Source organism: Mirounga angustirostris, unplaced genomic scaffold (genome assembly GCF_029215605.1).
Source record: "Mirounga angustirostris isolate CCGP_5_RB_7025 unplaced genomic scaffold, mMirAng1.0.hap1 SCAF_8, whole genome shotgun sequence".
Lineage (NCBI taxonomy): Eukaryota > Metazoa > Chordata > Mammalia > Carnivora > Phocidae > Mirounga > Mirounga angustirostris.
Window position 1 is genome coordinate 143,972,739 of NW_026991716.1, and position 13,862 is coordinate 143,986,600.

General features: G+C 49.9%; 1 long non-coding RNA gene across 1 annotated transcript; it reads left to right on the top strand.

The window, feature by feature from the left end:
* Positions 1–2,062: 2,062 nt before the first annotated feature.
* LOC123837326 (uncharacterized) lies at positions 2,063–6,320 on the top strand. The gene is made up of 3 exons (XR_006789181.3): positions 2,063–2,162; positions 3,650–3,817; positions 5,404–6,320. It is a non-coding gene; the product is annotated as an uncharacterized LOC123837326 (long non-coding RNA).
* The last annotated feature ends 7,542 nt before the right edge of the window (positions 6,321–13,862 follow it).

Below are 13,862 nucleotides of genomic sequence, written 5' to 3' on the forward strand. Positions count from 1 at the left end.
GATTCCCTAATGGGCATCTGTCTTTAAGAATCCTCCCTTCATGGCCTTTGTGCTGAGTCAGGCTTTCAAAACACCTTTGGATTCCCTTTAAACTGTGACGCTCAAGAATGAAAAAGAGTTAAGAACATAACCAAACCAAATTCACTCAGTGTGCAGACATTTCCAGGAAAAAGTCAAGTTTAGACTCAGCAACGCAAATCTTCAGACCACTTCCCAAAGAAACTCTGTCTCAGGAGAGGTGGGCTCCTGGGGGTCAAGCCCTGGGGAGATGGACCGGGTGTCTGAGACCCCACCTGGCAGAACCGACCAGCCTGAGGATCTTCAACCCTCTGAATCCATATCTCAACACCTGTCTTCCTTTAGCTGCTTTTTCTTTCTTTCTTTTCATGGCAAAGCTGCATGAGATACAAGCAAAAGCCTTTGTTATTGATCTCCCCACTCAACAGTCTCCATCAATATACAGGGATTACTCCCACCTTGGGGGCAGATGGAGGGACTTAAATTAGCCTCCAGGGGGCTGGGGAACAGGACGATCAAATGACTTCCTCTGTTCCCAACAAGAGAAAAAAAGAAAAACAATAAAATCACACTTTTTCCCTTTTTTTGCCCTGCAGAAAACGTAGATTTTAGACTGGCCTCGTTTCAATTACTCATGCATCCTTGAAATCGGCGTAGACTTCCTTCCGCTCTCACTCCCTAGTCCAGGAGTTAAAAAAACAAAACCCAAAATCTTCTAAATGATTTCTTTCTTATTGTATTATTATTTTGTAATAAACAGCATGATTGCAGGCATGAGGCAGAAGCTCAGCACACACACGCCTGGAAGAGGCCAGGCCGCACCGCTGAGTCACACCCGCCATCTGGCCTTCGTGAGGGACACGGCTCTCCCAGGGGAACGCTCCTCCTGATGTTACCTGTAACAACCACAGATATATTAGATATTCTCTGTTATAAACCCTGCTCTCAACTACTCACATTTCCTGTCTATAACACTCTTTGGGGTCTTCAGAAAAACAAATTCGATTTAAATTATAAAATAATGTTTACTTTAAAAATACATGAAGTACAGAAAGTTTAAAAAAATATGGAAATCACTTGCAATAACATGAACGCTAAGAGGTAGTCATTATAGCTGTAATTCTTATATATATTTTTCTAGTTCTTAAAACATCTTCAAACTTGTTTTTCTCCTTCACGAAGCTGGTACGCTGCTCGTCAGGGCTGATTCTGCGCACCAAGGGCCGTGTCCTTCGAGCGACAGCGAGGCTGCGCTGCCTGCCCGTGGTGAGGGTGGACGTGCCGGGAGCCAGGCGTGGGTCAGCGAGTTCGAGTGGAGGTGATGTCTGTCACTTCCAGATAGAAACCTTTACAGCCCCAGTGCCGTGGCCGCATTCCCTTCCTTCTCCGGGGAGATATGGAAGTTAAAAAGCTTGATTTTTTAAAATGGGACAGAGGGAAAACTGAATTCCTAAGCTCACCTTGATCTCGGGCAGGACTTACTAACGCCCTAAGTAACGGGTCAAGGGGAGCCCCGTCAGTCGGGCCCCTGCTGACTTTCACTGGACAGGAACGTGATATACACAGAAGCACACAGAAACTTCCATTGCTATTTACCGCTAAGCTCTGGAGCGTGTTTGTTGCCCCAGCATATCTAGCCTATCCTGACTAAAACACCTGGAAATACATTATGTTTCTGGATCATCAGATATACTTTAAAAATATACGCTTTCTACTGTACTTGAAGTTCCATCAGACTACTCACCTTTTTCCTACCTTTTCCCGGGAGGGGCTCAGGAGAAGCCCCTGGAGCCCAGGTAACCATTTGTCCTGTATGCAGATGGCAGGGTGCATGCTTTGATCACTTCTCTAAAGCCAGTCCACCCTTCAGTTATCCCCACTGTTGCTGCCTGTGGTCCTCTCTGACCCACAGCTCCTTTTCTTGTGATGGCTAGGCTAGGGGCTAGGATTTAAGAATAGCAACTGAGCAGCCAAGTGACCACACCCATGGCAGGCGGGCCCCGTGACTGTCCATTCTTCAACCACAAGAGAGTCCCCTTGCATGAGTCATCAGATTAGGACGGCCTTCGGAGCCAGCACGCTGTGTGGATCTGCCAGGAGGCAAGAGGGCTCTGCTTCCCAGCTACCGGCACACTCGTTTTCAGGTGAGTCCACGCTCACGGGACTGACCCCCAGAGTGGGCACAAGAAGAGAAGGCCTGGCTGACACCCACCTTGTTCTATCAGATCACTTTGTAAGTTCCCGTGTGTCCTCAGAGCAGCTGTAATGCTGATCATTGAGAAAACACGATATGACAAAGCGGTGGTGAGTTCGCGTGCTCATTTGCATGAAGTGTGTCCCCACACGGGTTTGGGGAAGCGCGTGGATGTGGTGCATCCTCAGTTGATCAGTGTCAGGGTCCGGCCTGGGGGAACAGCTGAGGGTCACCAGGTGTCCATCCTGGAGGTCAGCACGGTCAGGGGCTGTCTTTGCATCGTCCTGGGCACGGCACATGCGCCTTGCCCCCAACCCATGCTCACAGCCCTCCACTGGAGGGGGCCTTTGCGCCCACCCAAGGAAGGGGGGCTACAGCATCTAAGGGAGAACCAAGCTCTCAGCAAGTCTGGGTTCTCCAAACTCAAGGCAGGTGTCAGTTAGAGGTGAATGGCCCTCAGCGTCCGTGTCCACCTAACCTGGGGAGGGAGAGAGACTAAATTGTTTCCCAAGCCTGAGAGCAGCCCAGGACTCTGCTTACTTCCTGCAGGTTCTCAGGCCATGCTGGCTACCTTCAAGGCTGGGTCAGGGCCAGGATCAGGGTCAGGGCCGGGGTCAGGGCCAGGTCAGGGCTGGGATCAGGGTCAGGGCTAAGGTCAGGGCCAGGTCAGGGCTGGGATCAGGGTCAGAACCAGGACTAGGGTCAGAACCAGGATCAGGGTCAGGGCCAGGTCAGGGCTGGGATCAAGGTCAGGGCTGGGGTCAGGGACAGGGCTGGGGTCAGGGTCAGAACCAGGATCAGGGTCAGGGCCAGGTCAGGGCTGGGATCAAAGTCAGGGCTGGGGTCAGGGACAGGGCTGGGGTCAGGGACAGGACAGGGGTCAGGGCCAGGGCTAGGGTAAGTGCCATGGCTAGGGTCAGGGCAGGGTCAGGGCCAGGTCAGGGCCGGGGTGACTCGGGCCTCCCGCTGAATTGCTGACAGAGCGGGCTCTCCCAGAGTAAACATCGCCAATGGGAGGAGGAAAACTTAGCTGAATTAGTATCATCGTTCATCAGTCTCTGCTTGTCTGTTCAGAAGGTAAAGAAAGAAATGTCTTCGCTGATCGGAAACAAAAAGAACCTGCTCTATGCTGTTTGTATTCCTTCGTTAGAACTCCGGAAGGAAGTTAGCGCTGCTTTGTGGCCGCAGGGACTGGGTGGGTGGGACCTGGGCTCCAGGCGGGCCCACCCCTCGCCCCGCCCCTTTCCCCCACCCCCACCTGCAGCGGATTCCCCCGGGCACCGGAGGGCTTGGGAATGCCACCCCGGCGGACTCTGACCCACCCGAACTCCACGGGACAGCGTTCCGGCGTTCCGTGCTGGCCCCTTCGTCCCTCCGGGGGGACTCACACCTGTTAGTGGACAGCTCTGAAGGTTTACTTTCCGATTTGTGTTTCAGGGGTTTTCCTACAAGGTTGTAGCCATGAGGTGCCCTGAGCTGGTCCGCGGGCGCCCTAATCGGGGCCGCCGGTTTCATCATCCTTATCTGGGACTGAGGCCCAGTCGAGGGGCCCCGTCCTCCCTCACATCCAGCCTCACGAGTGGGAAGACAGGAAGGACCCCGCAGGTAATTTGAGGAAATGTCCACTGAAGATAAAACAGGGCAAACCTTTCTCAGCCACATTAAAATGCACCCCACCCTGAATCAAATACGATCGCAGCGGCCAGTCGTGAGATCTGTGGCGTGCGCCAGGCCTCAGAACAGGCCTTCCCGCGCTCTGACATCCCGCCCTCAGCCAGACTGACCTTGACCCCTGGACTGCGGGGCCCCCCAGCCCGAGCCTCGAAGCCCTGCTTGCGGTTGTCCGGACAGGAGGCCCGTGTGGTGTCAGCTGTGTCACGCTGAGAGCTGCACCATCGTCGTCCGCCCCGTGTAACCACGGGGAGCAGGGCCTAGGCGGCCCCCTCCTCCCAACCCGGCTCCCCAGGAAGAGCCAGGCCAGCGCCCCCTCCCCATCTCCTCCTGTCCTGCTCCCACAGGCTCACCCCATGGCATTCTGCAGTTCGGGTTTTGCTCTGTTTTTCAGAACAGATCTACCCTCTGAACAGATTTTATCAATAATTAAAGTTCAAGCAAAATTAACATGCTTTAAAGTTGTAGGCAGCTTTGAAAATTTCAAGCAAACAATCATATTTTTTCCTGAAGAATGTGCCCTGGGAGCCTGAGCAACAGGGTTGCCATGGCGATCCCAGATCCTTTCTGCGCTGAGCAAAGGCTTTGGTGGGCGATTCCGGTCTTACTGGGACCCAACAGCGGGGCCACGTGCACGCTCCCTGCTCCTCTCAGCTCAACCGCGTTTTCCCTCTAAGGGGTCAACAGAGATCTGCTGAGGTTGTGCAGATTTTCATCTAAGTGATATTCATGCAAAACACACGGTCTGACAAAAAGAATGACTTTTCCACTCCCCCCTTTCAGAGACATGGTGTCCGCATAAAGTCAGGTCAGAGGGCCCATTAGAGAAAGTGTCATTGTCTCCAAGCACGCGTGCTCTGAGTGGGGGAGGCGGGCGACCCCCATGCCTCGTGTTCACGGCCATGTGTGTGGGTGCCCCGGTCCACGCTGCAGCTCCGCTGCCCGCCCCCCACCCTTCCTCTGCCCCACCTCTCCCCAGACGTGCAGGTGTGGCAAGGAAGTCCTTCCTGGCTCTCCTCGTACCACGGGCTAACCATCCGAGTCCTGGTTGGTGGAAATGGAGTTAACATTAGCCCTCGTGGGAAGTCACCCACATTTGTTCAAACGTGGCCGTGCCGCTCCTCAGGCCCCACAAACCGCTCCTGCTCTCCGTCAGGTTGGGATGGACCTCTGGCTTCGGATTCGGATGGCTGGCACAGTCCCAGTATGTCCCAGCTTCGGACACATACAGTGGGCAGAAAGCAGCGGGAAACTGGCAGCTAGAGCTGGTCCGACGTCCCTGTAGGATGCGGGCAGCGCCCCCGCAGCGGCTTGTCTCCCCAGGTCACGCCCGTCTGCTGGGGTCCTAGGGCAAGAGGCTGTCCCAGTTTCTCTGCTCCCCTGGAACTAAGCAGAGAACCCAGAACCAGGGTTGGCAACCACGGCCCATGGCACAGACCTGTGCCCAGGCTTGGTAGGTCCAGGCACAAGGAAAGAATGTTTTTTACCTTTCTTTTCGGTTTCTGTTTCAAATGACGAAGAGGAAGGTGCAGAGCACAGAGTGCACAGAACTCAGCGTTTGTCTTGTTCAGCCTTCTCCGCCGTGGGAAGCATGAAGCCTGGTCTTCCGTTCCCTCCATCCACGCTCTAGAGCCAAACGTGCTGATCCCACTTGATGTCCTAACACAAATGGCCTGGAGTTTTTCACACTTTTAAGAGGTTGAAAAGTCAGAAGAATATTTCTTGATACATAAAACTTGTAAAAAAATTCAAATTTCAGCGTCCAGAAACAAAGCTTTATTGGAACACAGCTTCAGCCCTTTGGCATGGATGGTGTTTGTGGGGTCACTGACCAATGGCAGCTGTGGATTGCAGACAGCAGGTGGACCCCAAGGCCCCACACAGCCCAAGTGCTTGCTCGCTGCCACGACAGAAGTCTGCAGACCCCTGACCGACCGAAACACCTCCACTCGGCTGTCCTCCGAGTCTTCTGTCTTGTTACTGCTATGACCGACTTCTGCTAAATCATTTGAGTTTTTCTTTTCTTCTTTCATTTTAAAAGTAATTCATGTTTGGGGCGCCTGTGTGGCTGAGTCGGTTCAGTGTCTGACTCTTGATTTCCGCTCAGGTCATGATCTCAGGGTCATGAGATCGAGCCCCGCATCAGACTCCACGCTCAGCACGGAGTCTGCTTGAGATTCTCTCTCTCCCTCTGCCCCTCCCTCCTCTCTCTCTCTCCCAAATAAATAAATAAATAGTTCTAAAAAATAAAAAAAAACTTAAAATAAAATAAAATTCAGCAGCTGTTTAAAAAACAATAATAATAATTCCCTGTGTTTAACAGGATTCCTCAAATAAACCCCAAATGTTTAACTAGCCCGGCCTCACATTCTTGGGAAGGGCGGGAATAGTACTAGTTGTATTTATTTTCTTTTTTTTCCTAATAAAAAATAAAACTGCAAAAACCCTAAGTGATCTTGTTTCTCTTCAAAGAGCAAAACAGCTTTACAGGCGGACTCTAGGGCCAACTCTAAAAGAGGTCATAAGAAGCAGTTATTTATTCCCCAGACGCATCCCGTACCTTGGGGCCTTTGCTCCTGCTGTCACCTGCCCTGAGCGCCCTCCCGCCCCGCCAGTCGCCGTCCGCACCCGCGAGGGGCCCCGGGCTTCCCCAGACCCAACTTGGGTCCCTGCGTCCCAGCTGCTGCCACGCTCTGTCCCGTTCATTCTATAAATCTTACTGTGCTCTTGTACAAGGAATGCTAGGTCGTTAGTAAAAGGCTGCCTGGCTGAAAGTAGAACTGTCTTTCAAATTTAACTAGTTCCCCAAATTTCTGGTGAAGAAAACAAGAAGCAGTGCCGTTGAGGCTGCGCCTGGCCGCGGGGGAGAGGGACGCTCGGGGCACCAGGGCTGTCGCGGTGTGTGCCCGTGTGCCAGAGTCCGCTCGTGTGTGGACACGCGCTCGCTTGCGCTCCAGCCAGACTCCCGACGGCGGGACTGAGGGGCCGTGGGTCACTCACGGCCGGCGGCGGTGGCCAGGCTGCCCTGGGCTCGGGTTCCTGGCGCCGTGTCCTGGGAGACGGAGTCACGTGGTGGCCCACACCGAGGCAGCCGCGTCTTGCCGGTACACACTCTGCCTTCCAAGCACGTCACGCGGTGGCAAGCACACCGCTAGGTGCCCCACCAAGGAGGCAGGTGCAAATCCTTTCTGCAGCCACGGAAGCAGGCAGAGGAGAATTAAGGGGAATCGTGACCTTTGCACATTAGGGACGGTCCCCACAATCCACGGGGTCTCCACGATGCACGGGAGTGGCACACAAGAGTCTGCGCTCGCGTGGACAGCTGCGCCTTCTGGGATGGGCGCTGTGGGTTTGCCTGTCCGGGGCGGACGCGTCCGTAAGTCCCTCCTGGGGATGACGGGGCAGGTGTTCCTACACGTGAGGCACCTCCCACCTCCAAGCTATCAGAGCTTTTCAAGCCTTGTTTCAAATCCTTTGTCAAATGCGGTGAGGGATGAACTTTCCAGGTCATGAGTCCCGGAAAGAAGCATGGAGTGAGTGAGAAGGGGTTTTCCAATGTGCTTTTCACTCTTTCAGAAATTAAGGTGAATTCTAAAAAATAAAAAGCATTAAGGTCACAAATTAAGAAAAATATAACTGTATGTTGTCGACAGAAAACTGCAGACTTCGTGCCGTTTAGCCGACAGTCTTAGGACATGCATATGGTGTTCTCTGAGAAACCCCCTGGCCCCAATCCAATGTAGGAACTTGCTGTGTCTCATTTTATCTCATGGCACACACACTTTGTAGGGGCTTTTATCAGCAGATGCACTCGTGTTAAGTGTGGAGTTTGATAGGTTTGGACAAATGCTTCACCTGGGTAACCACCACAACCAGGATATTCTGGAAAGATCCTTGTTCCCCTTTGCCATCGGTCTGTGCTTCACCACTGGTCTCATTGTTCTCACCGTAGGTTAGTGTTGCCTGCTCTGGAATCATGTCGTTGGAATCACACAGAAAATGCTCTTTCGTGTCTGGCTTGTTTTGTGCAATAAGACATTTCTGAAACTGATTCATCTTGTATCTGTCAGTGGTTATGGTCTCTTTATTGCTGAACACGTTTTCCTTGTGCGGGTGTACAACACGTTTGTGTGTTCATCCATCCTTGGACAGTTGGGTTGTTCCCAGTTTGGAACTATTATAAATAAAGTTGCTATTAACATTTGTTTACAAAGTTTGTATGGACATATGTTTTTGTTTCTCTGGGTCATCCAGCTGGGAGTGGGATTGCTGTATGTGTAACTTCATAAGAATCAGATAAGCCCTTTCCCAAAGTGGTTGTGATGTTTAATATGCTCAATAGGGGCATGTGAGTTCCAACTGCCTCTCCTCTTCACCAACATTAGGAATCGCCCACCTTTTTTCTTTTAGTCGTTCTAGTGGGTATGAGGTGGTATTTCACTGTGGTTTTAATTTTCATTTCCTTGATAGCTAGTGATGTCAGGTAACTTTCATGTGCTTAGGGTCCGTTATCATAGACCTTGTGAAGTTTCTGCTCAGTTCTTTACTCTCTTTATTATAGAGTTATTCATCTTATTTTATTGTTGACTTGTTAGAGTTGTGATGTATTTTGGTTACAAATCCTTTTGTTGGATAGATGTATTGCCAATGTTTCCTCCAAATCCGTGACTTGACTTTTCATCTGAACAGTGCCTTTTGAAGAGTAAGTTTTTAATGTGAAGGAAGTCAAACTTACCAATTCTTTTCTTTTACATTTAGTGAGTTTTGTGTCCTAAGGAAGCGTCAGCCTCTTCAATCTTGCAAAAAATAAAAATTGTTTTCTTTAAACATTTTACAGTTTTATCTTTTATAGTTAGGTTTTTGACTCATTTCAAGTTGTGGAGACATGTGCATATCTGGTCGTTCCAACCAGAGTAGTTGAAGAGACTATCCCATCCCCATTGAAGTACCTGGACACCTTTATTGAAAGTATGTTAACCATACACATGATGCAGGTGTATTTATTCTCTTCCAGTAATCTCTATGGCTCTCTGTATGCTATAATACACTGTTTGACTACAGATGATTTATAGTCAGTCTTGAAATCAGGTAACGCAAGTCCTCCAACTTTGTTCTTTATCAAATTTGTTTCGAATATTCTAGGTCCTTCCTGTTTGTTTGTTTTAACAATTCAGAACTGGCTTATTTGGCTTAGTATAATGTCCTCCAAGTTGATCCGTGTTATAGCATGTGACAAAATTAACTTCTTTTTTAAGGCTGAATAGTATTCCATTGTGTGTGTGTGTGTGTGTGTGTATCACATTTTGTTTCCCCATTTATCGGTTGATGAATACCTGTGTTGCTTCTACCTCTTGGCTATTGTGAATAATGCCATGATAACATGGGTGTGCAAATATCTCTCCAAGATCCTGCTTTAAATTCTTTTGAATACAGACCCAGAAGTGGGATTTCCATAATAGCAATTCTATTTTTAATTTTTAAGAAACTTCACAACTTTTCCATAATGGCTGCACCAGTTTCTGAGTTACAGTGCAGCAGGGCTCCAACTTCTCCACATCCTCTTCAGCACTTACTATGGTCTGTCCTTTGCTAGAAGCTAACATTGTAGGTGGGAGGTGCCATCTCACTGTGGTGTGGTTTTGCATTTCCCTAGTAACTAGTGATGTTGAGCATCTTTGCATGTGCCTATTGGGTATTTGTAGCTCTTCTTTGGAGAAATGTCTACTCAAATACTTTGCTCAATTTTTGATAGGGTTATTTTGTTGTTGTTGTTAAATGCAAATGAGATGTTTATGAATGAACCATTTGACTACAGTTATATAAATGATGAGACCAAGAATGTAGCATTCACTCTTTATTTCATTTATCACTCACTTATCCACTACATTATTTAGTGACTCTGTAATAATCATGTATTTACTGAGACCCTCCTATGAGCAGGAATTGTTGTATATGCTATAGATGTTGTTGTAAACAAGACTGATGTGATCCTTCAAACACATGTTTAGAGTCAAGGAAGAAAAAAAGAAAAGAAGAAGGAAGTTGCTCTTTTCAGATCCCAGATCCCAGATCTTAATGTTGGATTCCTTCTTGCTGTAACAGCTAAGGCCAATCCCTCCATGTAGTCTTTCCTCCAAAGCTTTGCCAGGTGACCCATGTATACCTGGGGCCCCAAGTAGCCTTGTTCCTGCAGGAAGTTCCAATTTAAAAAATTCACCCTACAGCCTTGAAGACATATACGTAATTACTATACCCTATTTTCAAAGAGTCACACTGTGGCAGCCTTGAACATGTCTGACACTCTCTTTCATTTGCAGAATTCCCAAACTTTAGAGATGTTCTCCTTTTACCCCGAATTCTCCTTTGAACTCCACACCGTCTAGCCTCCTGGACACAGTAACTAGGGGGACTTCTGACCTTCCCTGTCTACTGAACCAAAACGGCTGGAGGACCATGCAGCTCAATGCACCCAAAACTCCTGAAATCCCGCAAAAGTAAGCACAGTGAGGCACCTAGAATTATAGTTTTTCTCCTATTCTGACACTTTTCTCATAGAACATATTCACTGAATATTTCTCATCACTAAAACTCTTCACTGTATTTCAAACAGATAAGAAAAAGATGTAAGGTATAGTCAGTTATATTGGAAAGATTATTTTTCCAGAGCAAACCTGAGTTCTAGCATTCCCTTGCACTATAACCTGCACGTGACTTAATTTACCTAAACCTTCGATTGAAATAGTGATACCTAGGTCTAAGTAGGCTTCGACAGTAAATGAGATGATGTACAGATCCGAGCAATTAGTAGGCACTAGTAAATATCAACTTCACTCTTTGGGCGAGAAACAATCTTTTGGGGCCTTAGGTTCCTGGCTCATAAAATGAAAAATCATAACGACTTCAGTGAAGATGAAGGGTATTTCTCAGTAGGCACCGTTATGGGCTCGCACAGGGTGGATGCATGTGAGCAGTACATTCAACAGGCCCGCCTTGCAAGAAAACCAAACGGAATGCTGGCTTCAGTGTTGTGCTGTCCCTTTAGACATTTTTCAGGGGGACTGTCGCCCCTGCTCCTGATGAAAACCCAGACAACCTCTGAATTCTCTGCTCACTCTTAGGTAAGAAGACAGTCCTGAAATAGCTTTAAATCACACACTGTCTCCACCCAGAAGGGTGACTGTCTAGTCTAAGATCTTCATCAAACTCCAGCCTTGATTTAATGTGTCCTCTCCTCCCCAGATCCGTCTGGAACCCTGCGTCCAGAGGGCATGTGTCATGGATGCATGCATACATAAATATAGATACATACTTTTCCTTTTCTTTAAAAAAATATCAGCAAAATATTATCTTGCTGGGAATATTTAACTTTGAAAACCCAGAGGTTTAAATGGCTGACGACATTTCTGTCTGTTTTCTCAGTTTTGTGTATGGATGTTAAAACTTAGGTGAGGGCCTGAAAACTCCACAGAAACATTCATAAAGGAGGAGCTGCTTTGGGGCCACTGGAGAAACACACAGATCTGGGGCTTCTTCCCAGGCATCCCTGCCCTGTGGGGGACTCCGTCTACAGAGCAAGATTCCTGAGGCAGCAGGCTCTCCACGTGATCCCAACCCCAAAAGGACAATGGCACCCAGAATCACAGTCAGTGGATTATTACAAGTGGAAGGATCCTCACAGGCCATCAAGACAACCCCTTCATTTCACAGAAAAGATGACTGAGGTGACTTCCCTGGGGCCACCGGTGAAGCCCAGCGGTCTGGGAGAGGGGGGACGTCTGTGTTTAGATTACACACCAAACAGGACGATCAAAGTACCGAGTGGTCTTCAAAATCCATACTCTTTCTAAGTCAACAAAAACCAAGTGAGGTTCAGGAGTGATTATCTGCCACAGTTTTCCATACATCCCATGACTAATACTTGCAAAGCATTCTCCCAGGAATACAGATGAATTACAGATGATCTGTGCTCTTAAGGACCCCATGATCTTGACAGGGAGAAGTGATGGGACAAATCCTAAGGGAAACTGATATCACCTTAATTCCAAGAAGCCCGTGGCTGACAATAGGAAGATAAAATTAACAGCGATGAATGTGCAAGACCGAAGGGTGTTGGTGGAACTCGAGGTCAAGGACAAGAGAAGTCATGGCCTCCTCCTTCTGATCATGAGGCACGAGGCATTTCCTGCTAGTTCTGGGCCCTGTTTAGCCCTCCGACCAGGGCAGCCCTTGAGGGGCTATGAGCAGGACCGGTAAAGGGTGGACATGTTTGACGAGGAAGGTGGAAGAGGCGGGTCACTCGGCCTGCTGCATGGCTCCGTCCCCACATCTGGGGGTTACTGTGTGCAGAGGGCATGTGCTGGGGGGGGTGTGGACCATAAGTCCAGCTACAATGGACACACACAGATTTCAATGCAGCATTTACCCCAACGCTTTAGTGCCATGTATTTTTTGAGTGTCTTCAGGCATTTCAAAGTTCAGAAAATGCAAAGGCTACAAAACGTCCCCATCCATCCAGGACCCCAGAATGTCCCATCTCTTGTCTAACCCGGTTGGAGAGAAATGACACTTTTAACATATAGAAGTTGCCCTGATATGGAATGGGTTGATGCCAGTGGTAATGAGCAGTGTTAGGGGATCAGACAAAAACGAGTCCCTGTCCCTTGCAGACCCGAGGCTCTGTGGCTGTGGGGCCTCCACGCCGATGGCGGGCAAGTCCGGTCACATGGTGCTGTTCCCACTTCGCTCTGTAGGGATTCTCCTGTGACTCCTGCTGAAGACCCCTGACGGCAGGGGAGTGGCCCTCTGTGTCCAAACTGTGCCCCCTTCCCATTTCAGCATCTCCCGCGCTTCCCAGAGGCTCTGGAGTCACATCTGCAGACTCTGGGTCTGCCCTGTGTCAACGGCTGGCCGCTGAAGTCTGACAGGACAAGGGAGGCCAGAAGCTGTTGCGGGTCCTGACACAGCCTGTGCGCTTCAGGTCACCCCAAAGAGGCTGTGGGAAACAGCTTGGTGCCACCGCGGCTCACATGTGTCCCTCCAACATTCCTACCAGCGGGATGGGACTAGGAGGTGCTGCTTAGCTCCAGGGTAGGCCTCTCACGGATGGACTCCCGCCCTCGTAGGCAGAGGCAACAGAGTTCTCCCTCCCCCTCCTCCCCACCCCTCCCGCCCTTCTGGCTCTCTCCCTCCCTCCATTCCTCTCCCTCATCCCTCCTTCCTTCCTTCCCTCTCCCTCCTCCCCACCCCTTCCACCCTCTCCCTCCCTCTCTCTCCCTACCCACCCCTTCCCCACTATGGGAGGACCAGCAAGCAGATGACCATCTGGAAACCAGGAAGCGGGCCCCCGCTTGTCACCCACTCTGCCTGCACCCCGAGCTTGGGCTTCCAGGCCCCAGAACTTGGATTGGCTGAGACACGTAATGAGCTGATAACACTGTGTGCCCCCTTATTAAGAGTGCCCACAAAGATAGGAGTTCTTGGAAATAGTTTTCATAGGGCTTCGTTTGAAATTAAATTTTTCATCTCCCAAACCTTGCCCTGTGGCCAGCAATTAAATGGATCACCAAAAATAACACAGTTTCGCCTCTCTGCCAAGCTGCCCCCAGCCTCTGCTCCCTCCCACGTGATCGCCTCCTCCAAGCAGACAAAGCCACCGCAGATGTCAGGAGCCGAAGTGCCTGACGCCGGCCGGCCAAGCAGCCTTGAAGCAGGTGGCCAGGGTCTGAGCACAGGCCAAGTGTGCGCTCCGTCAGGCCTCGCTGCCTTCCAGGTCGGCGCGCCGCCCCGCCTGCTGATGTGCCCCGTGTCCCACACATTCGGACCTAGGACATCCCACAGAGAGTTCCACGCCAGGACAAATGACTTGTGTCAATGACACCAGGATTTGGGAAGAGTGAAGAGTCTGACGTCAGATTGCGTGGTTCGGTCCCGGCTGCACACTTCCTACCCTTGAGAAGTACACAAGATCCTACGCCCTTTC